Genomic DNA, 24,731 nt, shown 5'->3' on the forward strand with positions numbered 1-24,731 from the left:
ATTATTATATTTCAATACACAATTTCTGTGTAATCGAAAAGTAAAACATCACAGTGAAATGTTGGCAAGAAAACATGGTCTTTCATTTGCAATGCATGGCAAATGGCTAACATCCTTAGTCATAAATGATCTCTTAGAAACCAACAACAAAGACTCTAATATTCCAAGGGAAATGGCAAAAAAAAAAAAAAAAAAAAAACAGAGAAGAAAATGAAATAACAAATGACTAGTAAGATTTAAGGACATATGAAGATGATTGAACTGAACAGTAACAGAAGAAAAATAATTTCTTTATAATATCACATTGTCAAAGATTAAAACATTGACATCTAATGTTTACACTGTTTTAGAAAACAAGTCTCATAAACAGTGGAGGACAAGATTAATGAGGACAGTCCATACAATTTGGGGGAAAATCTCTGCTTTTGATTCAAAATATAAATTGTGGATATATTTGATTCCAAGGAAGTGGAAATACTAGGACTGCTTCAACGACTTAAATGAAGAAATTCAAAATGCTTTATATAAAAGCATGTTCGCTGCATAGAAAATTTGTAGCTAACATAGTTTCCTTTTAACTCTGGTTCAGGGATCCCTGGGTGGCGCAGCAGTTTGGCGCCTGCCTTTGACCCAGGGCGCGATCCTGGAGACCCAGTATCGAATCCCATTTTGGGCTCCTAGTGCATGGAGCCTGCTTCTTCCTCTGCCTGTGTCTCTGCCTCTCTCTCTCTCTCTCTCTGTGACTATCATAAATAAATAAAGAAAAATTTTTAAAAAAAGCTCTGGTTCACCCTTTATTTTCTTGCTTCACTATAACTCACCTCCACCCTTCCTCCCAAATGTCTCAGTTCTCATAACTTTTGCTTCAGCCCATCTCTGATCCTGGGAAATGGCTATTTGATCCAAGTAAATCAATCAATGTAAGTAAAGAGCCTATAATGTTGCCTGGCAAATATTAAACACTAAAGAAAGTTGTTTCTTCTCTTCCTCCTCCTTCTTCTTTACTTCCTTCTTCTCTTTTTCTATTATTATTATTGTTGTTGTCATTACTATTTTTTTACCCTGCCAACTCTTTCCCCCATCACTAAGTCCATCCTAATTCAATAATCAAAGTCATCAAAGTTCATTGCAATCAATCAAAAAATATTACAGTGAAAAACACATTAAAGGTATAGCATGTAAGTGATTCAGTAGCAATATAATCAGTGAGAAAATCCAATCCGTGCACCAAGAGAGTTTGAGGCACTTCAGAGCAAATAGCTTCTCAACCTAACGGATTATAAAATGGAAGATATGTGGTTAAAGAGATGTTACCCAATAAATTTTTTTAATTAAATGTAGTCATTTAATTTAGTAGTAGTAAAATTCTTCTCCATTTTTCTGTTGAACAAAGCAGTTACATATCAAGCTGTCCCAAGTAGGCATCCTCCCCCATTTCATCCACTTCCCCCAGAAGATGGAGAAGAACACTGAGAAATGGTTTCTTCTCGAATGAAGAAGTTAGTTTCAGGGAGGGTCACTCCTACTGCTCCATCATAGAAATGCCTCATGGTCCAAAATCTCGGAGGGAAAAATGGGGACAGAAAGGAAGGAGGAAGACATGAGAAAAACACTGAGGAAAAAAGAAACAAAACAAATTCATTTTCACACCTGTCTTTATCTTTCCAGTTAACCTTGCATCTCCTTCACACTTCTTATGTCCATACACATCCATAAAGGAAAGAAAATTTTCAGCATTTCTTGAACCCAATGATACCTATAGCCTACATTTTCACTTCAGCACATACCATCAATGGTTTGGTCCTGTCTAGAATCAAGTGTTTAACACAGGAGAAGCAAGGGGTTTAGTTCTGTTTACACAGCTGCCAAGTAATAGATCCTCCCAAGACTTCACTTTTGAACAATATAGACCTCTATTTCCTTTTGGTTGTTACGTTGGCAGCAGTTTGAGATTCCATTTCTAATGCCGGCATATGCAAATGTATTTTTAAGCTTAAAGTTAGAATCCTAGGAGGTTTAAATCATTGCCCAGCTGTTGCCAGACTCATTGAAAAAAATAACCAGAAACAAGTTCTCTTTTTCTGCCTGGAAACAATTGCTCTTGTCAGCTCTTTACTATGAGCCATTGAACTTTTCATCTGTCACTAGGTATGCATAAGAAATCTGATCTTTCACAACCTTGTTTCACCTGCTTGGCTTTTCATAAAATATAGCTGCCTTCTTCCACTTGGTAAGTAGCTAAGGGATGATACAGACCACAACCGTTTGTCCATTTTTTACACCAATGTCTCACCTTCCAAAAAAGGAAGGTTTTAGAAATCCCAAGAAGGAGTTGGCTGGTGAAAGATGTGGGACGGTTATTTGCTAAACGTTTATAGCCATCGGCATTAAAAAAAACAAAACTTTTGGTAAAATTCATCTCATAGTAGGAAGATGGCCCAGGCCTGGTCTACATACTATAGGTGAGCAGTTTTCAAACATTTTTGTTTTCAGCATTCCTTGATACTCTTCATTCTCAGTGACTTCAAAGAGCTTTTGTTTATGTGGGTTACATCAATATTAACCATATTAAAAATTAAAACTGATAAACCTTTAGATATTTAATAATTTTAAAACAATAATAAACATTAACATAAAATTTTCATGAAAAAATAACCATACTTTCTAAGGCAAAAAAACAATAGTGTATCTCTTTCACATTTTCACTTATCTCTTTAATATCTAGCTTAATAGAAGTCAATTGGATTCTTAAAGCTGCTTCTGCATTCAGTCTGTGATATGCTATTTTAATTGTAAAGAAAATCTGGTCTCACATAAATATGTACTCCGAAAAATGAAGAGTACTAATATAGCCTCTAAAGGTAATTATGGATATTCCTCAATATTCCACCAAAATTCAACAGATGTCAGTTCCTTAAAGTTGTTGCCATGTGAATATGAAATGATATCAATCAATTAACTTTTTGTATTCTGTTACATAAAAATTTATTGGTCTGCCTTAAGCTTTGAGTGAATCTTTTACTCACATATGCTTTTATGACATTATGTATTCATTATCTAGAAAATTATTTAGAAAATTATGCAGACTTCTCAAATGTTGACACATTTCAACATACAATATCCCCAAAATCAAAATTTGGCAATATCACTACCAAACTCTTCAGAAAAGTCTTTAGGTATAGTAAAGTTGTCATAGTGGCAGGTATACATTTTCCAAAATTCTAAGTTCTACTTGAAAGCTCAAATTTTATCATTAGCAACAAATACTGCCAATTGTATTCTTGAAGTGACAAACTTGTGCCACTGATTTTTGGGAAAATTGCTGCCAAATACTCAAGTCTGAATAATTATAATTATAGTTTGTCTGTGAATTGTTCAAGTAAACATAGTGTTTCACGAAAAAAGGTAGCTAGTTTAGCTCAAACTCACACTATTGCACAAATCCTATCTCAAGACCACCACTGAACTTTGGTAGGCAACAGAAGTGCCTTATGTATTCCCATTTGTCACAGAGTAAGACATGAGCTCAAGGATAGAGATTTAATTAAGTTTTTTTTCTGCTTCATGAAGGACTTTCTAACGGGGTGGGTTGATTTGTATAAACTGCGAGTGTGTGGCAGTGAAGTTTGATGCCAGTACTGGTACAGTTTGGTGCCACTGTCTCAATTACTGTTAAGGTATCAGCAGTGTCACCTACCACTGCTTTCACACTGTCACTGCAAATGTCAATAGGGTGAAAAGGACAAATAAAAATAACATTTTGTGAAAATAATTTTGACCTTACAGTTTCCTGAATACATCTTGGGATCCCCAGGGAACCTCAGACCACACTTTGTCTTACCTGCTTCTGATAAGGTGGAGTTGATTCTAAAGCCTATACGGACTGAACAAAATTTTGCTGAGTGTTGCTGTAAAAGAACATAAGCAGAGGGGTTTAGAGTTCTTTCTTTCACAGAAAAGAAAATGTGAAAGACGCAGCAGTAGAATCACTGAGCGTAGAATATTTCAGATTAGAGTCAAGAAACTATAATGATTTGCAAACACCAGGAAGATCTAAGACTTGTAGACATAGTGAAAGGAAAATTGGGAGTTACAGAAAGAGGCCCTGAAAGAAAGTCTCTGTAGGCCTATTAACATGAAAGATTTCTCATTTCTCACTTGCATAAGCCAGGTAATAGGTAAGGAAGAGAAACTGAGAAGACTTCTCTTGCTCTTCATTCTTCTCCTCCCCTCACTTCACACATGCACGAATTAATGGACCTCAAGCCTTGCTATAAAATAAATTAAAATGGTTGCTAATAAAATGTAGACTTCTCTGGTGTGGGGAAAAGTCTTTAATTCTTCTGTTCTTTTAACTTTGCTGTTTTAACAGTTACAATTATACATGTTTGTTTCAGGACAAGAACTTTAAAGATTACATAATCCAGTACCCATATTTTACCTATAAATAGAGAACATGAGATGCAGAAATCTAACTTCACTACCATTGAGTAGACGAGTCGGAGCTGGAAATATCAGATCTTCTTATTCTTGAATACTTTTGCCAAATAATGCTTCCCTTTCGGTGTTTATTTATTCAAGATCTTAGCCATTTTAGTCAAAAGGAATGTCTTCTTAAAAGGCTTTTATGGTGGCTCCTGATCAGTTCATTTCTAGTCCAATCTTGCAATCACTCTCTACCACCACCTAGTGGTGCTGAACGTAAATTGCATGGGAGAGCTGACACCCGAAGAAAAGGCTTTGTCTCTGAAATTCCCAAACACACCACCAAAGGCAATACTGGGTAGTCTCAGGACTGTAATAGTTTCATCCACTTATGAAGGATCTATTTATGTCAGTAGAGAATTACTCTATTTGAAGAGGGGGGGGATATCTCAGTTCATACATACATATATACATACATACATAGAGTTAAATACATTGATTTTTCTGGGCTCTTCTCAATTTTACTCACATTGGGTTAATTCTTGACTAGGAAACCAGGCAAAATTTCTAAATTAAGCTTTTTGTATCTCTCTTGTTGGATTTGTGAGCTATATTTAAGATTGTTGTGTCTGCATATTATCTCTAGTCCCACTTTCACTGTTGCATGATTCTGAGCTACCCAAATCATCCTGCTAAAGCTGTTAAATCAAGTACTCACAATTGCGGCACATTACACAGAAGAGACTCTCAAGCACTCAGCACAGAGGCCCATTATGCTAGACAGAAAAATCAATCTGGAGGGTATCTGCCCTCTCATCTAGTTAACAGGGTAGAGATGAGAGCTCTTAGAATTTATAGGCCTCAAAAGCCACTACCATCTTTGCCAAAAAGTTCTGGAAAATTTTGAGTTCTTTCTGACCCCGACAGTGCATTCCACCAACTGAGTGACTCAACAGCCTCTCTTTGTTGAAAGAACTATTCCTCAATCAAGGGAATCGGCCACTAATATCTTAGAGTATCTTAAAGGAAATATCAGATGATATCAAGAGTCCTTAGGAAATGAGCATCTCAAGTAGCATCCTTAAAAGAGTATGAAACTGAAGATGGGACAGTTTGGACAACTGGAGGGCAGTGTTTTGTCACTGTGTTCCTAAGAATTAGGACAGAAAAGGAACAAGGAGATAGAATCAGAAGAAAGGAGATGAAATCCCTCTGAGGAATATCACAAGGGAAACTAGAGTGAATTAAAAAGTGAGACTGCACAAAGAATCCTGCAGAAACACCTGACATCAGGTCAAAAGATGCAAAAGATGTACTCCCTATCTGGGCCAGATGTCAGGTAAAGAAGCCAAATAAAGACAGCTACCACCCCTGTACTTTATATAAGACTATGTATCTGGGCTCCTAGAGGTTCAAAATCACTTCAGAGCAAGCAGAAAGGAGCTCTCTACCTAAAGGGGCACTTCTGAGGAGCACATGGGAAGGAGCAACTTCTCCACAGACCACGATGTAATCTTCCTTTGAAACTTGCACAGTGCCTCCTCAGCCTCATCTTGGACACATAATGGGTATTGAACAAACATTCGCTGTTATATAAACAGTGAAAGATGGCCCCCCAAGTATTGGTCCCTACACTGTTTATTTCTTCACATCAAGCTAGAACCACCAGCTCAAAGCCCTCTGGCACCCAACACAAATTCTGACATTTCCAGTTGCTTTAAATACAATTCAAACAAGTTGTTTAGAGCCCATCTGCTTTGCCCACTCTGCAAAACTTCACCCATTAGCTGCTAGCTATGGATAAAACACTGTCCCCCGCCGAGATGCCCCACCTGACTGAGGAGAAGCATCACCTAGACACCTTCCCTCTTCCCTTTGTGGGTGGTGGCATGCTTCAGGATCTAGAAGGTCTCCTGCTGTGAGGGATGTTCCCTCCCATGCAATACTATCCAAGTGCCACCCAATAAAGTGTGTCGTGCAATGCCGCTGCCTCATGGCCCCGTCTTCTCCTTGATCAGCCCTGAAGTCCTTAAACTTATCATACTCTCCCAGCCAATTTTCACCAGGCCTCCCAATTTCACCACCTACTATTTCCAAGCCTGCCCTTGCCTATCCATGTCCATCTGTGCTGCCCCATGCCAGTCTTCACATGGCTCATGTGACAACCATGATGTTCTTCTAACTGATCTTCCTGTTTCCATGTTAACCTTACTCCCGAATGACCCTCACACCTTCCACACTGTGTCAAGGTGATCTTCCTGTCACTCAGATCTGCTGAGTACATTCCCTTGACTAAAACATTTTGACGACTTCCTTCTAGATGCAAAACATGTCCTAACTCCCTACTATGCACAGAAGATGCCTTTTTTGCCCTTCTCTCTGTCCGTGTATCCCCGTACTTCCTAGTTCACATTTTACTGGCATGTATCAAGTTGTTTCCTTCCTTTATACCTTTGCAAATTCCAGAAATGCTCTTCCCACCATTCCTTACCTGATGATTCCTATTTATCTTTCTGTCTCAGCTCAATCACATTCCCTCCAGGAAGTCTCCTAGGGCTTTAAGCCTGGGCCAAATACTCCTTGCTGGTGGAGAGCATCCTGTGCATGGTCTGCTGGAACATGTGCCTCACTGCCTGGTTATATTCTGCTTATGTGATTCCTTCCTCCTGCTACATTGAAAGCTCCTCAAAGGGACGGGCCATGTCTAACCCATGCCTGCATTTCTAGTGCTTGGCAATGAGTGCTCAGGAAATATCCCTGTTAAACCATCATTAGATAGAAATGAGAAATCTGTGGTGCCCCTGGGTGGTTCAGTCAGTTAAACATCTGCCTTTAGCTCAGATGATCCCAGGGTCCTGGGATTGAGCCCCACATCAGGTTCCCTGCTCAGTTGGGAAACTGCTTCTCCTTCTGTCTCTCCCCCTCCCCTTCCCCTGACCCATGCTCGTGCTCTCTCTCTCTCTCTCTCAAATAAATAAATAAAATATTAAAAAAAATAAATGAGAAATCTGTGATTTCGTTATCAGGAATTTCCTAATCATCAATAAATTGTGTCAGTGCACTAAGCTTTTAAATGGCCAAAACTCAGAAGTCCTTCCTTATTATGCAACCAATTTCTATTCCCACGGGGAAGGGGGTGGGAATTGATTTGTCTCCCACTAGTACAAATGTGCAACAAACACATGATCCTCACATTGCCTGACCCTCTGAACTATTTTTTCTAAATCACTACCATTATATACTCATTGATGTAATTCTTTCCTGCCTCTTTTGCATTTTTAATCTCAGTTTTCTGACTCTAAAGGAATCATTTTGCAAAATCCATTCTATTTATAATTGACAGCCTCTGTTGTTTATCTCAACTGACAACTTCAGAAATCTAGAATCTATTGCCCAAAATGCCTTGAGGATGAATAGTCATACTGACAGTTAAGCGTTCTTTTTAACAGTGATGTAAAAATATCAGTGCTCTAGAACACAGCTGTCTTGCACTTGAAGCTGTTTCTCTGAGTTGCAAAGATGATGAGTGAACATGTCTAAAAATAAACAACTCTCAGGTAACCTGTGAGGCTGATCTTTAAAATAACTGATAACCAGCAAATCTTCAGACATGACCAGCTTTGGCTTTGACGCCACTATTCCCATAAAAGGGTCAGATTTTCCATACAGCTAGGTTAAATCAAGACAGCCCTGGCCAGCAAATTCAAGCCACCCAGATGCTCTTGCACCTTACAAATAAGAGCAAATTTAAACTATCATACCAAAAGAAATACAGTCAAGACACATTAATAAAAGTAAAGGAAAGAAAAAATTATAATGCTTAAATAATGAAGTCAGAATAGATTTTCTCAATATAACTTGGCAATATAAATGTTCACAAAGTCAATCTGTTTTAATCTTCTAAAAATATATGTTATTAAGATATCTCGACATTTTAAAACAAATTAATTCAATACTCTCCCAAATTAACTACAAAATACTTATGAACTTATAATTAAGCCTACCTAATTTTAAAAACCATCAATCCCTGCTGATGTTATGGTAAGCGGAGTAACACATGCAGTAGAGGCACCCCAATCAGCTCCTCTGACATGTGGAAAGCCAGGATTCAAACCCCAGCCTCTGGAGCACAGGCTCTTAACTGCTACCTATGCCTCTAGTTTTTGTGATTTATCTTCCCTTTCTCCATCCTCCCGGACTTAGCATCTATATTGGTTCATTCATTTTCCTTTGTGTTCTTTCTTTGCCATAGCCACCCACATTACATCAGCAGTTTTCTTTCTCATGTTTGTTCTACAGGCGATAAAGAGTAAGAAAGCTGAGAAAAACACAAACTACTAAAGATCCCTGTAAATCAACGTAGTCAGTGGCTCACAAGGACGCAGGGAGAAGGTTCCATAGAGAGGGTGACATAATATCCTGTTCCAGAGGAAGAGGAGACCTGAGGACACCAATAGAGTGGTGCCTCCCAGGCACAGGGAAGCAGGGACAAAGGCAGGGAGGCAGGAAAGAGAATGGCCCAGTCTGTGGGATGAGTAATTTGATAAGGATGGAACACTGAATACAAAAGCAGAGGAGCAAAGTAAGGGTGGAAAGGCAGCCAGATAGCAGATCCCCAAGGCTGAGCCGTCGGCAGACAATTCCAGTCTGCCGAGAAGTGAGGGGGTTCCTCTGAATGCAAGCCTTTCAGTGCTACAACCAGGAAAACACGGGCAAACCTGGCCAGGTCGGTGACCCTACAGCTGGCCTGCCCTGCTTCAGGGAACTGGAACTCTTCTGAGGCAGCAGGGAAACATGGACCGATTTGAACAAGTACAAGACCAGGTAATTTTTTTTTCCTAGCTTGCAATACACACGACAACAGCCTTTATAATCATGGGTGGCAACCCACTGGTGAGTTACAAAACCAAGCTAGCTAGTAGTCACAGGTGGCAGTTTTTGTGATTAACAGATCGGAACTATTAGAATGCATGGCACAGGATAAGGGCAACACTGTTGCATGGAACTTGTTTTGGACAAACATATATTCACTGTTACATATGAAATTTAATATTGTTAGTTGCAGTTCAGAGTCTGAGATATATTGAGCTACATCAATTTTAAAACTGGCTCATTGTAAATAATAAATTTATCTCTTTGTCCTTTCTTAGCCAACATTTTGCATGACAAGATGCCCACAGATCATGATATTTGTACAGTACACTGGAGAAAACAGAGAAAGCTGTTCATGATCACAGGAGACACACCCAGGTTCTGAGTATCCTGAGAGCCAAGAGATTAACATCCAAGGACCCTCGCAACCTGTAATCCATTCACAGAGTGCTGGTGGGAAAGCTCTACCACGGAATGGCCAAAGCAAGCTCAGCTCTATTTGTTTAAATCTACCGCAGAGGGGATCCCTGCGTGGCTCAGCAGTTTGGCGCCTGCCTTTGGCCCAGTGCACGATCCTGGAGTCCCAGGATCGAGTCCTGCATCGGGCTCCCCGCATGGAGCCTGCTTCTCCCTCTGCCTGTGTCTCTGCCTCTCTCTCTCTCTCTCTATGTCTATCATAAATGAGTAAATAAATCTTTTTAAAAAAAGAAAAAGAAAAAGAAAACTATTTGAGAAACTTTAAAATAAATAAATAAATAAATAAATAAATAAATAAATAAAAATCTACAGCAGAAAGAAGTGAAAAAAGTACAAAACAAATCCCTGGATACCTTCAAGGCACAAGCACATCAAGGCAGATGTACTTAGAAAGATTAACTCGCTTTTCCAGCTACCCATGAATGTCCATAAGAGTGCAGAAAATCAATTCTGCCAGAAATGCACGACTGTGACATATTTCCTGCAGACCATGTCAGCACAAATGCCAAATGACCCTAGGATTTGGGAATTTGCTATTTGTCCCATCAGCACAACTTTTATATTCCTTTTAGACAGCAAATACCATCTGAAAAGCTTGGCTGCAAAATCCGTAGCCTGGCCCAGCACACGGCATTCTGTACGTGAATAGATAACTCAGTGGTATGAGACAGTGATCACAACAGATTTCTCAACCAGTCCTAAAAGGCTTAAACCTTTCTGATACTCATGTGTATTTTTTACTTCAAGACTTAAAAAAAAATTTAGCTAGAGTCAGTTTCAACCATCTGTCTCTTTGAGTGAAAATAGGATGCAAGCTTGTGTGTATTGGCTTTAGGAGAAAACCAATCTGGCAGAAAGAATTAAAGAGAAAGAAAAATTATATCTCAATTTTCAAGACCATACTAAGGAGTAACAAGACATCCAAAGTAAGTAGTAACTTTATGGGCATATCTACCTCCCTTTCTACCCCTTAGACGGTCCCTATTCCTGACCATTCCTTGATTGAACATCACTCTGATTAGACCTGTGCCAACCATCATAGCCTTGGGAAGTAGCAAAGTGAAGACATAAAAGTGACTTCCCTGATTTGAATGACATTAGGTGTGGTGGGAGATGATGATAGCAGATACATTCTGAGAATTTGGAAATAATGGATATATAGCACAGTCACTTTCTGAGAGTTAAACTTGACTTTATCTTAAAACAAGTCAGAACTATAACAACAGTACCAAAACATCACAGGTAGGTTGGCCAAGTGTAATGGAAAACCACCACACAATGAGTGGTGAACAACTATAAAAACTGTTATAATTAAAGGAAAATGGATTTGAAATGACAGGAAAAGAGGTGTGAATTTTTTTTTAATTTTATTTATTTATTTATGATAGTCACAGAGAGAGAGAGAGAGGCAGAGACACAGGCAGAGGGAGAAGCAGGCTCCATGCACCGGGAGCCCGATGTGGGATTCGATCCTGGGTCTCCAGGATCATGCCCTGGGCCAAAGGCAGGCGCCAAACCGCTGCGCCACCCAGGGATCCCCTGCGCCACCCAGGGATCCCGAATTTTTTTCAAGTCTTCTGCAGTATGTCCAGGGAAAAGGACACCCTGACCAGTTGCCATCTTCTTTTCTGTTTCAGCTTGAAACACCAGCTGTGACAACTGCTCCCCATGAACTGGCTCTGTGTACATCATCCCTTCAGGCTTCCACACTTCAGCTAAAGGCAACTCCTGAGTTAGCCTTCCAGTTAACTCAGGCCAAATATCTTGGAGTCATCCCTGATTTCTCTGTCAAATCCCACATCCAAACCATTAGAAAATTATTCAAACACTACTTTCCAAACACTTCCAGAGTCAGCCTGTTTTTACCACCTCCCCTGCCATCGCCATGTCCAAACCACAAACATCTATATTATGACCAAAGCCTCCAAAATGGTCTCCTAGTTCCTACCCTTGCCCTCTCTCTTCACAGTCTATTCTTGGCTGTAACAGTAATTCTTTAAAAACAAAAGTCAAATCATGTCACCTCCTTGCATAAAGTCCACTAATGTCTCGCACCCCAGAGTAAAAGCCAAAGTCCTACAATGGCCCTACACAACACAGGCTCGCTACTTTTCTGACCTCATCTCCAGACCCTCATTGCTGCTATTCCTCAAGTGCATCAGGTATGCTCCCACCACAGGGGTTTTGCATGTGCTATTTCCTCTACCTGATACTAAGTGTCTGAATGTCTGCCTTCTACAAAGGAGAATACAAATTCCATCTTGTGGAGGCCTTACCTGACCACCCTACTGAAAACAGTAAACTACTCCTTTCATTGCACCTGCATTCTCAAGTCTTTCCTACTGCCTTATTTTTCTGCATTATGTGTTTTGCCACTTAACATATTCTATAACATATTTAGGTATCTTTCATTGTTTGTCCCTTCCTCCACAATTTAAACTCCAATAAAGGCAGGGATTTTATCTATATTACTCACCAATATATTCCCAGTACTTAGAATACTGACTGGTAGAAAGCTGATAATAAACATTTGTTGAATGAACGAACAAAGTTGGTTTAAAAAATGGGCCAGCATGAGCTCCTTCCTCTATTTCCAGCCTTGTTCTCTATAAAGTGGCAAAGCTCCACTGGCTTTGAGATTCTCCTAGGTTTGCTTCCCATCCTCCATCTCAACCCTTTTGCTGTGATCGGGTATCCCGGTTGCCATATGATTGCCACACATGGCTTCTACCTCCCTTCCTAGTCCTTTTGAAAGCATTACATGACTCAACCATCTGCTTGATTTTTCAATATCCACGCTACCTCTGGACCAAGCCTTCAGGATTACCCCTAATACCCTTAGGCTAGTACTGTCCCAAACATGCCCAGGTCAGACCTCTGATACCAAGGGCCTAAGAACCTGAGCTCTCAGATTTCAAAATACTGACCTATAAGCATGGGCACTGAGATCCCATGGGAAGTTAGGTTTCTCCTGACCAGTCAGTAAGTCGGCACTTTATATTTGTTGCCTAAAACATAACAGACAACACATAACTTATACTGGGTGTATGTATTTTGGCTACATAAGAACAGTCTAATATCTAAACCCTCAGAACTAAGATTCAAGATCTTAATCCTACCTATCTGTATAGTTGACTGCTGACTGGCCCCGATGATGTCTCCATCTCTGCAGCTGCAATATGACAGCTGACTGCATGTAAAGGTGTTGATGACCAAGAGTGTCACCTACTCATGTTCTTAGCATGGGAACATGAATCTACATGCATATGCACATATAGCCATCTGACCCCAAATTCCTTTGGCAGATCAGATCACCTTTTCTCTCCATCTCTTCAGTCCCTGAAAAGTGACCTTTGTAGGAAAGCAGCAGATGGTAGAGGGGAGAGGAGAGTGGGATGATTCACCTGATGGAAGGAGATGTGAAAATACTTTGGATATCTGAGTAAGGTTCCCCACATACTTGTAAAGGAGAAGCACATTTAATCAACAAAATTTTCTAATTTGCAGAAAGCCCAAGTAGTTGGCTCCGTGATGCTAAATTTATCTTTATGTTAATGCAATTTAATGAATATTCACTGAGCCCCTATAAAGCAAAGTGCTGTCCTGGATGCTGTGAGACTTACACAAATGATTGAGATACATCTATCTCAAAACCTTGTACCATGTGAAGGGAAAGAGAACACGCCACCCCAAAATATGACTTTTTGAAATAAAGATTATCTTAAACTGGTTATTTTTAAGAAATAACAGATAAGAGAGAAGCTCTAAAAATTTAGTAGAAGTTGCCCTTTTGTATGAGACACTTGAATGTATAAGGGAAGTCTCCATTTGTTTTTTGTTTTATTTTAAAGATTTTATTTATGTATTTATTTATGTATGTATGTATGTATGTATGTATGTATGTATTTATTTATTTATTTATTTATTTATTTATTTATTTATTTATGAGAGACACAGAGAGAGAGAGGCAGGCACCCTACAGGGAGCCCGATATGGGACTTGATCCCGGGACTCCAGGATCACGCCCTGGGCCAAAGGCAGGTGCTCAACCGCTGAGCCACCCAGGCATCCTAGGAAGTCTCCATTTGTAAGGAGAACCAGGAAGAAGAAGATGACTCAGTCTCCAGAAACTCTTATCAGTAATAAAAGCATGGACTTAAATCTACATAACACCCTTACTCTTGATGATTTTTCCCTTTGTGCTTTTCCTGGTGACCTCCCACAACTGATTCCCCACTCCCAACATCTTTGTGGTTAGCTGGATATAGTATTTAGGTGGTGGCTCGAGAGTTTTAGAGAGCTACTCAGTTTCCCTGGGTCTCTCCCATGTATAATGTATACAGGAAGTATACAAGTTACTAAATTTGGTTTTGTTTTCCTCATGTTAAATTTTTTTTTCTTTTTTTCTTTTTTTTTTTTTTTTTTTTACAGGGGCAGGGGGAGGTTCTCAGCCATGAACATAGAAGGGTAGACAGAAAATTATTTTTCCTCCCCCATATATGGTAGGGTCTAAAAACAGCTCTGCTGCAAGGGACAATGGGATAAGTACATGATAAAAGTTTAAAGCACAAGGTGCAGGGTGCCTGAGTGGCTCAGCCAGTTAAGTGTCTGCCTTCAGCTCAGGTCATGATTCAGGGTCCTGGATCGAGCCCCACGTCAGGCTCCCTGCTCAAGGGAGAGCTTGCTTCTCCCTCTCCCTCTGCCATTCCCCTCACTTGTGTGTAAATAAACAAATTAAATAAATAAATAAATAAATAAATGAAAATATTTAAATAAATAACACAAGGAGGGCATGCAGGACCTGAAGCACAGAGTGAGCTTCCTGAAGGAGAGGCCATGAGAACTACACATAGAGACATGGGTAGGATATGAACTGGGGAAGCAGTTCCAGCAGAGGGAGAGTTAGCATGAGAGACATGACAGAGACAGGAGGTAGCAGTTGGCTTTTGGAGAACAGCAAACAGATTCACTGGACTGTAGTGTAAGGTCAAATGGGTTCAAGGTAGCAGGGGTACCATGGGGAACAAGCTGGAAAGATTTGTGCTTGGTGTTACAGTCTCAGGTCAAAATTTAGATCATTTGTTTCTGCCCTTTGGTTCCTCCTCATTTCAGAAGAAAATTATCTATTTTAAAACCTGTAAGAGGCTTGAAAAAAATCAAACATTGCCATGTTAAACCAATCCAATCTATTCAAATATGTTAAGCAATGCAAACAACTAGAATTAACACTTCGCTTACATATCACACCTTAGCTGTATATGACAAAAAAGTGAGAAATCAAGTGCTCAAAATAGGTTCTTTAGCATTTGTAATAAGTTCTTTGCATAAGATAAGCATTCAGTATGAGGACTCTACTGCACCCCCCACACACACCCCTAGAAGTCTCACAGTTTGCTTTTCCTTCATCTTGTACAAAGAATATGGTACTTGCGGGTTTCTGCCTTTGAAATGATATATTTGTCTAGCCTCTGGTGCTAGTAGGATGAAGCTGACTTTGAATATCATCAGGGTACATTAAGAGATTACTGAATGAGCAAATAAATGAACAAATGAAAGAGTGAGCCTGAGCCCTGGACGGCATGATGATGGGGCCAGTTTGGAGTGAAGTTAGATGCAAGCACTTTTTGTTTTTAATGGTTGTCATAAGCTGTTACATTTCCTTCCACCCACCCTTTCACTGCTATAGGCATTCCCAGTGTCTGGCAGGTGCTTAAGGAATGTTTACTGAATGAAAGAATGAATGACGGACTGTTACTTGAACAATTCCCTGGGGGAAGAAAGTAGACACAGATTGTCACATTTACTTCTCCAGTTTGGCACCTGCCTTCTTATGCTGGCCCAAGTGAATAGCAGAACCCAGCCAGAGATGAGAGTGCTGCAATGTATGGGTGCCTGGGTGACTCAGTCCATTGAGTGGTTGAATAGGACTCTTGATTTCAGTTCAGGTCATGATGTCATGGGGGGTGAGACTAGCAGGGCTCTGGGGCTCTGTGCTCAGCAGGGAGTCCGCTTGTGATTCTCTCTCTCCCCCCAAATCAATCATCAATCAATCTTTGGGGGGAAGAAGAGTGGATGTAAAGCTCTTTCTAGTACATGAAATCACAGGTTCTTAAATTTAGAATAAATTCAAAAATAACATGAAGATTACCAAATACTAGTCTGACCTATTATTGGTACAACAGTCCCTTCACAGAAAATCCTCACTTGGTCATGGCATGCTTCAACTCTCACTACCTTAAAGGTAGCCCAGTCTACTTTTTTAATTGTTTGAGTCAATCAAATGTTCTCCATTATAATAATATGAACTTTCCTTTTTCCTATAAGTTTAGGCTACAGTAGAGAGGTGTTCTCATACCTACTTGCCAAAGGACAGTCCTCATGTCCACCCTTTCACCTGCTCACAGCCCACAGGCTCTCTGCAGCATCCAGTCAGGTGGTACTCAAGGAGAGGTGGAGGAAGGAGAGAGCCAAAGAAGATGTGGAGGAGAGAAAAGGTGTACATCTGCCAAGATGAACCACACAGCCTCCCCTCCATCACACCCAGCCTCTAGTTCTTCAAACCTTTACATGTGGTGCTAGGCATAAGCCCCTGGACCTTTTAACTTTCTGGACTCAAACGCACAGAATGCTTCTGTGATTTAGCCATGGAAGTGGATCTGTACCACATTAGATTTTAATTTAATATTATTTTGAAATGCTGGGGATAGAAGTCAGGGGGCTAGGAAATGTGTCTTCAGCAGATCTGAATTCCAAGATAAGAACAGAGGCCAACCTGATTCTCTTAATGGTCTCTAGACTAAGATTGCCTCAAAAGCCAGGAAAAATGCAAACTGACCCTCTGACCCTTACATTGTACTTACCCTGAGCCCAGCACTGTTCTGACGGGCACAGACAAAAATGTTCGACATGATCCTGATTCAGAAGGCAAGGCCTCCAGAATCCTAGGAATTACCAAGCCCACATTCATTTGGGGCCCAGAGACCCAACGAGTGACACATTCAGGAAGTCAAATGTTTGTACTGAACACATCAAGGGAAAAAATTTAAATCCTATAAGAAATGGAAAATTAAGTAGGATTTATTGTTTCAAACCTCTCCACAAAATTAGAAAGTGGCCCTATTATTATCACTCCTGTTTTATAGATGAAGAAAATGAGGTGCAGGGAAGCAAAATAACTTGTCAAGGTTTACAGAGCTAGTAATTGGTGACACTGGGATTTGAACCCCAGCTGCAGAGGTCACACTCTCATATTGCCTCTTGACCATCGTTATGATTTGTTCTGGGATCAAATTAGACCCAGGCACAATAAAAGGAGATAAAGATAAAATATTAATGATTTTGCCTGGTTGACACTGGTGTCTGGTCAGCCAGAAAATTTAAAGAAGTGATTATTCACTTAATTACTAATCACTTCCCTTCTTTGAACTTTGTTATAGCTCTGTTAGGTATTTACCATATTTTACCTTAAGTGATAACTATCTGATATATGGGATAACATATATCCATATGTCATATGTTAAACTTTTCTGTTTTTCCCTGAGTAGATATCAGTTCCTAATATCTATACCTTGTTCTGGGGCATCTGGCTAACTCAGCAGATAGAGCATGTGACTCTTGATCTTGGGGTTGTGAGTTCAAGCCCTACATTGGGTATAGTGATTACTTAAAAATTAAATAAAAATCTTTAAAAAAATAAATACCTTCCCATTTTCCTGTACTCACAAAGCACTCAGTCTCACTAATGGTTAGCACTCTGTAGGTACTAAATAAATGTTCTTCAGTAGGACTAAAAACCTACTGAAGGAACCTAGCTTTCACCCCTACACATATTTCTTCTATTCATTATCAGTAAACTCTTGATTTGTAAGCTCTCTAATTCCAGGACTCTGTTATTACTTACAATGCTAAGATCAGTCTTATGAATTTCATATTCTATGTGGACATGCTTTCAGGTGCTACTGACATTGAATATTGAAACCACTGCATGTGTGGTTGTATGTCAGTGAGCTTCCTGGGGATGCCTTTTAGAAACTATGGTTAGCAGTAGGAATAGGTGAACCCAGGGAAGTCCCTCCCTTTCACAGTCATTTAAGTCAATCATAAAAAAATCCTACTCCTCAATTATTCTACAACTCCTCTGTAGCCAGGCAGGGCCATTTGATTTGCTTTAGCCAATGAAATGTATGACATTAGGGCAGTACATATCAAGATGAAGTGTCACTCAGCATGGGTCTCTGAATGGATATGGTGAGCAGAGCCTCTTGTTGACCCACACTGGACTTGTAACATAAGCAAGAACAATCTTGTGTTACCCTGCTGATGTGTGGGAGTCATTTGCTACTGTATTGTGATGCAGCCTAACCTGATCAGTACACTCTCATGGCCCAAATCCACTCCCATGATCCAGCATTCTCATGGCTCTCCACTTTCCTTGATTTAGTATTGGTAACTGCAAGTATTCCACCACCCCCCTTTCACCATCCTCACCTGTGCTTTCCTATGGATTGCTCAATGAGAGGTGTGACCAAGACTCTCCCCTTGACCAAAGGCTAGTCAGGCTCCTCTGAGCTCTTTTTCAACTTGACTCCTATCCATCGGTATGTTCTCAAGAGCCTCATTTTAGCTAAGTCCTCCTGCTAAGTCAGTTTAGCCAGGATTCCCCATCCTCAATATCTGATCATCAAAATCTAATCGATATCTGGAGGAGTTCCTCATCCCCCATTTCCCAAGTGGTGTCTGATACCCTGGCCTGCCTACAGGAAGAGTCCTGTTAGGTCAGCTTAGCCTGATTGCTCCTTACTTATCTCTTAGTAATTTTCTGTCCCATCCACTGCACACACACCACCCCCTGCACTGCTCCTTGTATAGAAATCCCACTTTTCCTTATTGTATCCAGAGTTGCTCCCAATCTCTCTCCCCTACTGCAAACTCTCAGTGCAGGGGTCAGGAAATCTATCAAGATAGTCCGCTTGAATAAAGCCTGTCTTACCATTTCTTTAACAAGTGTATGAATGACATTTTCTTTAACAGGTATAAAGACTAAGAAAGCAATAGGTGTCATTATGAATACCACAGCCGCCAGAACATGTGTCCTGGTAAAAGCAACTTTCATTCTGAATCTTCCCCGGAGAGTTTAGAAAATACTCTTTCCAAATGCTGCCCAGATGCACCTTCTTCCCTGGGTTTGGGAAGGCAGAAATGGTATTGGCAGTGTCAAGGGGGTGATGTTTCCAATACCCTAGCACATCCCCCAAAGCAAACTGCTGCCCATCTTCCTGAGGTAAATGGCTCTCCGCAAGCAAAATGTGCTTGGAAAAGGGAACATCTAAAGAGGCTATCTTCCTCCTCACCTACAACTGTTTTGTAACCTAACTTTTTCATCTACTTTAAACTAAAACTTATAATTTGTTGTTGGACTTCAAATTTTAGCAATTCATACATTTTTATTTTTAAAACAAAGAGCGCTCGGGACACCCAGTGGCTGGCTCAGCGGTTGAGCATCTGCTTTGGCTCAGGGCGTGATCCTGGAGTCCTGGGATCGAGTCCCGCATCGGGCTCCCTGTGTGGAGCCTGCTTCTCCCTCTGCCTGTGTCTCTCTCTCTGTGTCTCATGAATAAATAAATAAAATCTTAAAAAAAAAAAAAAAAACAAGGAGCGCTTAAGGGAAATGAGTATGATTCCCCCCTTTAAAAGCTATGGCAAAAGATATGGGGTTTCATCCTTATTTAACATGCCAATTACTTTTCAGCAGCATTTGAAAAATATTAAAAAGTTTAAAAGATGAAGCAAGAAAATCTGTATTCAAAACCCCAAATCTGGCCTGTACAATGTCCCTGGGTGGTCCACGTTTGCATTGGGAGATTTAGTTTGGCATTTTAACTTATGTAAATAGATTCTCACTTTCCTCTGTGCCTGAAAGCATTCAAAGAGGGAAGATCTCCTTTCCAAATCAGCAGTAACCTATATACCCTCTGAAAGTGAACAAAGTCACACTTTTCAAGGAAACAGGCAGAGAAGTTTTTGTTATTCTTTCTTCCACAAAATACACACCAATTCCCACAACCCCTTGCTATTTTGATACCACCAGGGCAGACAGTGAAACAGAAGACGCACCGTCATTTTAAAAGGGGACACTGTCAAAACACACATTCCCCACAGAGTCTGCTACCTTTCCAGTCACCCAAACCCACCAACTACTGAAATTCCACAAGCTGATTCTGCGACACAATGCCATGGTCATCCCTTGAGCATGGGCTCATCCTAACACTCAACAACTAGATAAACTCATAAAGACTTCCATATGTGCATTACAGGATCTAAACTACCTTTAAAAGGAAAGGACTTCACCGCTTTCAATTCCTAAAATCTTCAGCTTGTTAAACAAAGAAATGGATACTATTTCAAGTCAGAGTAGACCATCTAGCATACATTTTAAAAGGGAAACTAACTGTAGGATATAAAATATTGTCATCATTTACTCATTAGAGCTATTTAAAATATACACATTACTCTTGGCTTCACTCTAGACATTAGTATAAAATAGAAATATGACAAATGAATCAAAATCTCCTTTCCTCCCACCAGAAAGAAACTAAAGAAATCAAACCTCCCACCAAAGAAATCAAACCAAAGAATTCAAAAGAATTAGCCCAAGGGGCTCATAAAAGAAACACAAGACTTAAACCATCCTGCCTGTCATTTCTAGAATGAAAAATGGTCTGTCTCAAGACTCCCCTTCAGCAGAAATATTTCACGTGATCCTGATTCAGGAAGGCAAGGATTCCAGAATTCTAGGCATTACCGAGTCTACATTCAAATTGGGCCCAGACGTGCCATGGAGACTACATTTCAGGAAGTAAATGTTTTTACTAAACACATTAAAATGATCCAAAGGGAAAGAATTAAATCTTATAATAAAAAGAAAATTAAGTGGGATTTATTCTGGCTAGTATTTCAGGTCAACAAAGCTTGTTGAGCATCTACCATGTGTCAGGCTCTCTGCTGAAAGATTCAAGGATGTCTTGGGGAGCCTGGATTCTAGAAGGGGAAAAGGCATGCACATAAGTAGTATAACTCAAGATAAAAAATTTTTTAAAGAGCATACCTTTGGTTCAAAGGAAGGCAAGATCACACGCATCCCTGAGGAGAGAAGGCTAGAGAATGATGTAACTATTGTTGGAAAATAAAAAGCATCTTCCACACACTCAGTGTGTACTTCATTTAATCCTCATTCTTTCAATAGCTGCAATCTTTACAATAACTTTGCAAGCCAGGTATCATTATCCACATTTTACAGATGAAGAAACTGAGGCTCCCATAGCTTCAGTGAGATATCTGGCTTCTTCTTTCGTCTTACACTGCCTCTTAGATGTTGTACTCTTATATCGTACAAGACCAAACAAAGAAATGAGCTCAGATTACAGCAGGAAAGACTTCAATAGAAAAAAAGAATGTCTATCGACATTCTGGGTAGGATACTTCTTTGTCACAGGAGCTGTCCTGTGCATTGTAGGATGTTCAGCCACAGTTCTAACCACCCTCTCTCCCCAGTTGTAATAACAAAAATGTCTCTAGACATTGCCAAATGTCCCTAGGGTAGATAATCACCCCGACTGAGAACCACTGATGTAAAAACACAGCAGAGGCACATCTAGGTGGTGCGGTTGGTTGAGGGCCCAACTCTTGGTTTCACTCAGGTTGCAATCTCAGGGTCCTGAGATCCAACCGCGCCTTGGGCTCTGTGCTCAGCATGGGGTCTGCTTGAGACTCTCTCTCCCTCTTCCCCTCCCACTTGTGCTCACTCTCTCTCTAAAATAAATAAATCTTAAACAATCTTTTAAAAAGTGAAAACACACTAGAGTTAATCTCTTCTATAAATCACTAAATAGAGGAAAGACAGCAATCCACTGAGTCACCTGTCTGCGGGCAAGAAATAGGACCAACAGCTCTGCAGGTCCTTCAGTCCTGCCAACTTGGAGTCTAAGCCGCACAGACACAAGGCCGTGGATCCGACTTCGGGCCACTGTTCATAGTGACCTATAACCGACAACACCTGTCCTAGATAAATGCATGCACCAGCAGCATTGCATGTCCCTGGTGCCCATCAAGGTTTTCTAAAGACCATGCAGGAATGAGAAGAACTAATCACATTTTTATTTCCAGATCTGAAGCTTCTGTCTATATTCTTTCCAAAAACTGACCTTCCAGAGAACTTGCCTGTGGTTTAGAAACATGCAGAGCCTCCTTTCCCACCTCCGTTTTTATAAAAGCTTTTTCTTCCCCATTACCAGATGAAAAAAAAAAAAAAGCCCAAAATCTTACTGTGACACTTGGTGCCCCAAATCTGCTTGCAACACTTGACCACAAGGTATAAAAATACCCTTTTGTTGAAGAGCTTCCTCAGGTACTTTTTATATAGAGGTTGGCATAGTATTTAGATTTTAATTGGATTCAAAGAATGACATCATCGTTTTATTTTTAAATAGCCAAGTTTACCATATTCTGGAAATCACATTCATTGTGATTCTTTAAATTTACGATGAAAACTACCAGATGCCAACATAAAATGTGTGTAAGAGAGCAGCAGAATTTTAAAAAATTCTTTAGAGGTTATAAGAGAAAAACACATTGAAGCATAATAAAGGACACGGGAGTCTGTTCCCAAGGCAGATCTGTTGATCAAGTGCAATCATTCTCCACAGTGCCAGAGACTCATTACTTTTATTATAAGCAATGCCCTTGACTCTAACATAAATTTCTGCTTTGTGTGTTTGCCACACTGGTGGCATTAGCTGGTTTGTGCCCCAAAATGAAAGCAATGGGTCATTTTCTAAGAGTATAGCAACAATATGGTGAACATAGAAATGTTAGGAATTAAGTAATATTTTGGAAGCAAGAGCAGCTGCTTGTGAGGATCTCAGGACAGATATGAACCGAAAACTAAAGGACACATAAGCTGTCTGCTTAGCAGAGGTCCTCCTAAGATTTAGTACCAAGTTAGTGTTCCAGATCATGGCACAATCACTATATCAGGTAAGCCCCAGAACACTGAGCAGCTTCGAATTCAGCTCTGAAATAAATTCATCTTTGCAATGAATAAAGTCTTGGCTAAACCTACTCCTGCAAAGTCAACTTCTGGGCTTAGTTGTGAACTGCTATGCATTTAGTGTTCAACAAGATACCCAGTGACACTTGAGAATCAAATGTAGGATGCTTCAGCACACCTCAAGGGAAAGCAGGGTTTGCTTACCCTCCACCACGCTGATAGATGTCCAATTTTCTTGTTCTCCTTTGAAAATAAATTTAGGCTTTTCCTATCAGCATGTGAGCAAGTTCTTGAGGGACTCTCTGTCCTGCCACAATGAAAAGTTACACTATAACAGTACTTTCTGGTATCCCACACAGAAAAACAATGAGCTATGATAAAAAAAAAAAAAAACAATGAGCTATGATGGGAACATTATAAACAAACTTTGGAATCTGGCCAACCTGCATTTGAAATCTAGCTTTCCCACTAAACTGGCTTCAGGTGGCCTTGACCAAGTGACTTCATGTTTCCAAGCATCAGATTCCTTGTTTGTCAAATGAAGATAAAAATTTCAGCCTTACAGGAATGATCTGATGAACCTGAATATAAGCAGGGTAAATACCCAACGAATGGCAGCAATGCTAGGGGCTGCCTACCATTCCTGGAGACCTTACTTGGTTGCAGCGTGCATTAGCCTAAGTTGCACCTGGATTGGAGCACCCCTAGCATTCCTCAGTAGTGAAATGCCAACAATCCTCTGATAGCTACGAACGCTTTTTCTTGGCTGATGCTCACAGGATAGTTTTGCCCTGTTTTCAACACATTTCAGCACAGTGGCCTCAGTTCTTAGCCTCCTTCACACTGCATGTGAACCAGTAGCTCCTAATCTCTTTTTAGTTACAAATACTCCTCCTCCTCCCCGCCCAGAAAGCTGCATTTATGTACATGTGCATTAAATTCTGCATCAAGAATATCAGGGTCAATGACCACCTGAACACCATCATGCCCCTGCCATCCACAATGCGAGTGATTCCTATTTAAGAAGCCTCCTCTGAACAAAGAATCAGGAGATGCTTTGTGAACACCGGGGTACTTCAGGGTTTGCACCTGGACCGTGGTATTTATGTTACAGTGCAAGTTTCAGTCTCACATTCTGGTGCTAAGCTTCCTGTAGAGAGGAAGCAAAGAAAATCAGTTCAGGATATCTATGAAAAGTTCCTAGTCAGGAATAGTTTTTATATGGGCAAAGGTTTATACATTAAAAATAAAATATTAAATGAGATAAGACAAGATTAATATTCGGTATATGGAAATTAGTCAATATAATTGTTCTTAGTGTGGAAGAGTAGATTCAGATGGCCCAGGGTTCAAATCCTGACTATAATTTAGTAGCTGAGCAATTTTCAAAAATTTACTTAATACTCTTGTGTCCCAGCAGCCCTGGTAGCTCGGCGGTTTAGCACTGCTTCAGCCCAGGGCCCGATCCTGGACCCCCAGGATCGAGTCCCATGTCAGGCTCCTTGCATGGAGCCTGCTTCTCCCTCTGCCTGTGTCTCTGCCTCTCTCTCTCTCTCTCTGTCTCTCATGAATAAATAAAATCTTTAAAAAATACCTTTCTGTCTTAGTTTCCTCATCTCTCAAGTGGGATTAAAAATAATATATAACTCATAAGATTTTTTGTGAGGATTAAGTAAGTTAATACATGGAGAAGTAATTTAAAATCCAATGTCAAGTGCTCAACACACTTTAGGAAATGTATTGGTAATGTAATAAATTCAGTAAATGTACTGGACACGGGTAAATTGTTCAACGTATTATCAACCTGTGTTTTACATGGTAGAGCAAAGCACAGACAGAACAAAATGATGAAGGAATATACCTACTCATGTGAGGCTAAATGACAGAAAGAAACAGGGTGATGGGGAAGAAT

General features: G+C 40.1%; 1 protein-coding gene and 1 long non-coding RNA gene across 12 annotated transcripts in view; one reads left to right on the forward strand and one right to left on the reverse strand.

Annotated features, from left to right (window-relative positions):
* Positions 1–9,967, forward strand: part of LOC144288878 (uncharacterized) — an 80,909-nt gene extending 70,942 nt beyond the window's left edge. For both annotated transcript variants that reach the window (XR_013356897.1, XR_013356900.1), the window contains exon 7: positions 9,576–9,967. This is a non-coding gene — a long non-coding RNA (uncharacterized LOC144288878). The remainder of the gene's footprint in view (positions 1–9,575) is intronic.
* DYNC1I1 (dynein cytoplasmic 1 intermediate chain 1) overlaps positions 1–24,731 on the reverse strand; it is a 438,502-nt gene that overhangs the window by 283,837 nt on the left and 129,934 nt on the right. The window lies entirely within an intron of this gene.

The sequence above is a fragment of the Canis aureus genome, chromosome 18 (assembly GCF_053574225.1).
Source record: "Canis aureus isolate CA01 chromosome 18, VMU_Caureus_v.1.0, whole genome shotgun sequence".
Taxonomy (NCBI): domain Eukaryota; kingdom Metazoa; phylum Chordata; class Mammalia; order Carnivora; family Canidae; genus Canis; species Canis aureus.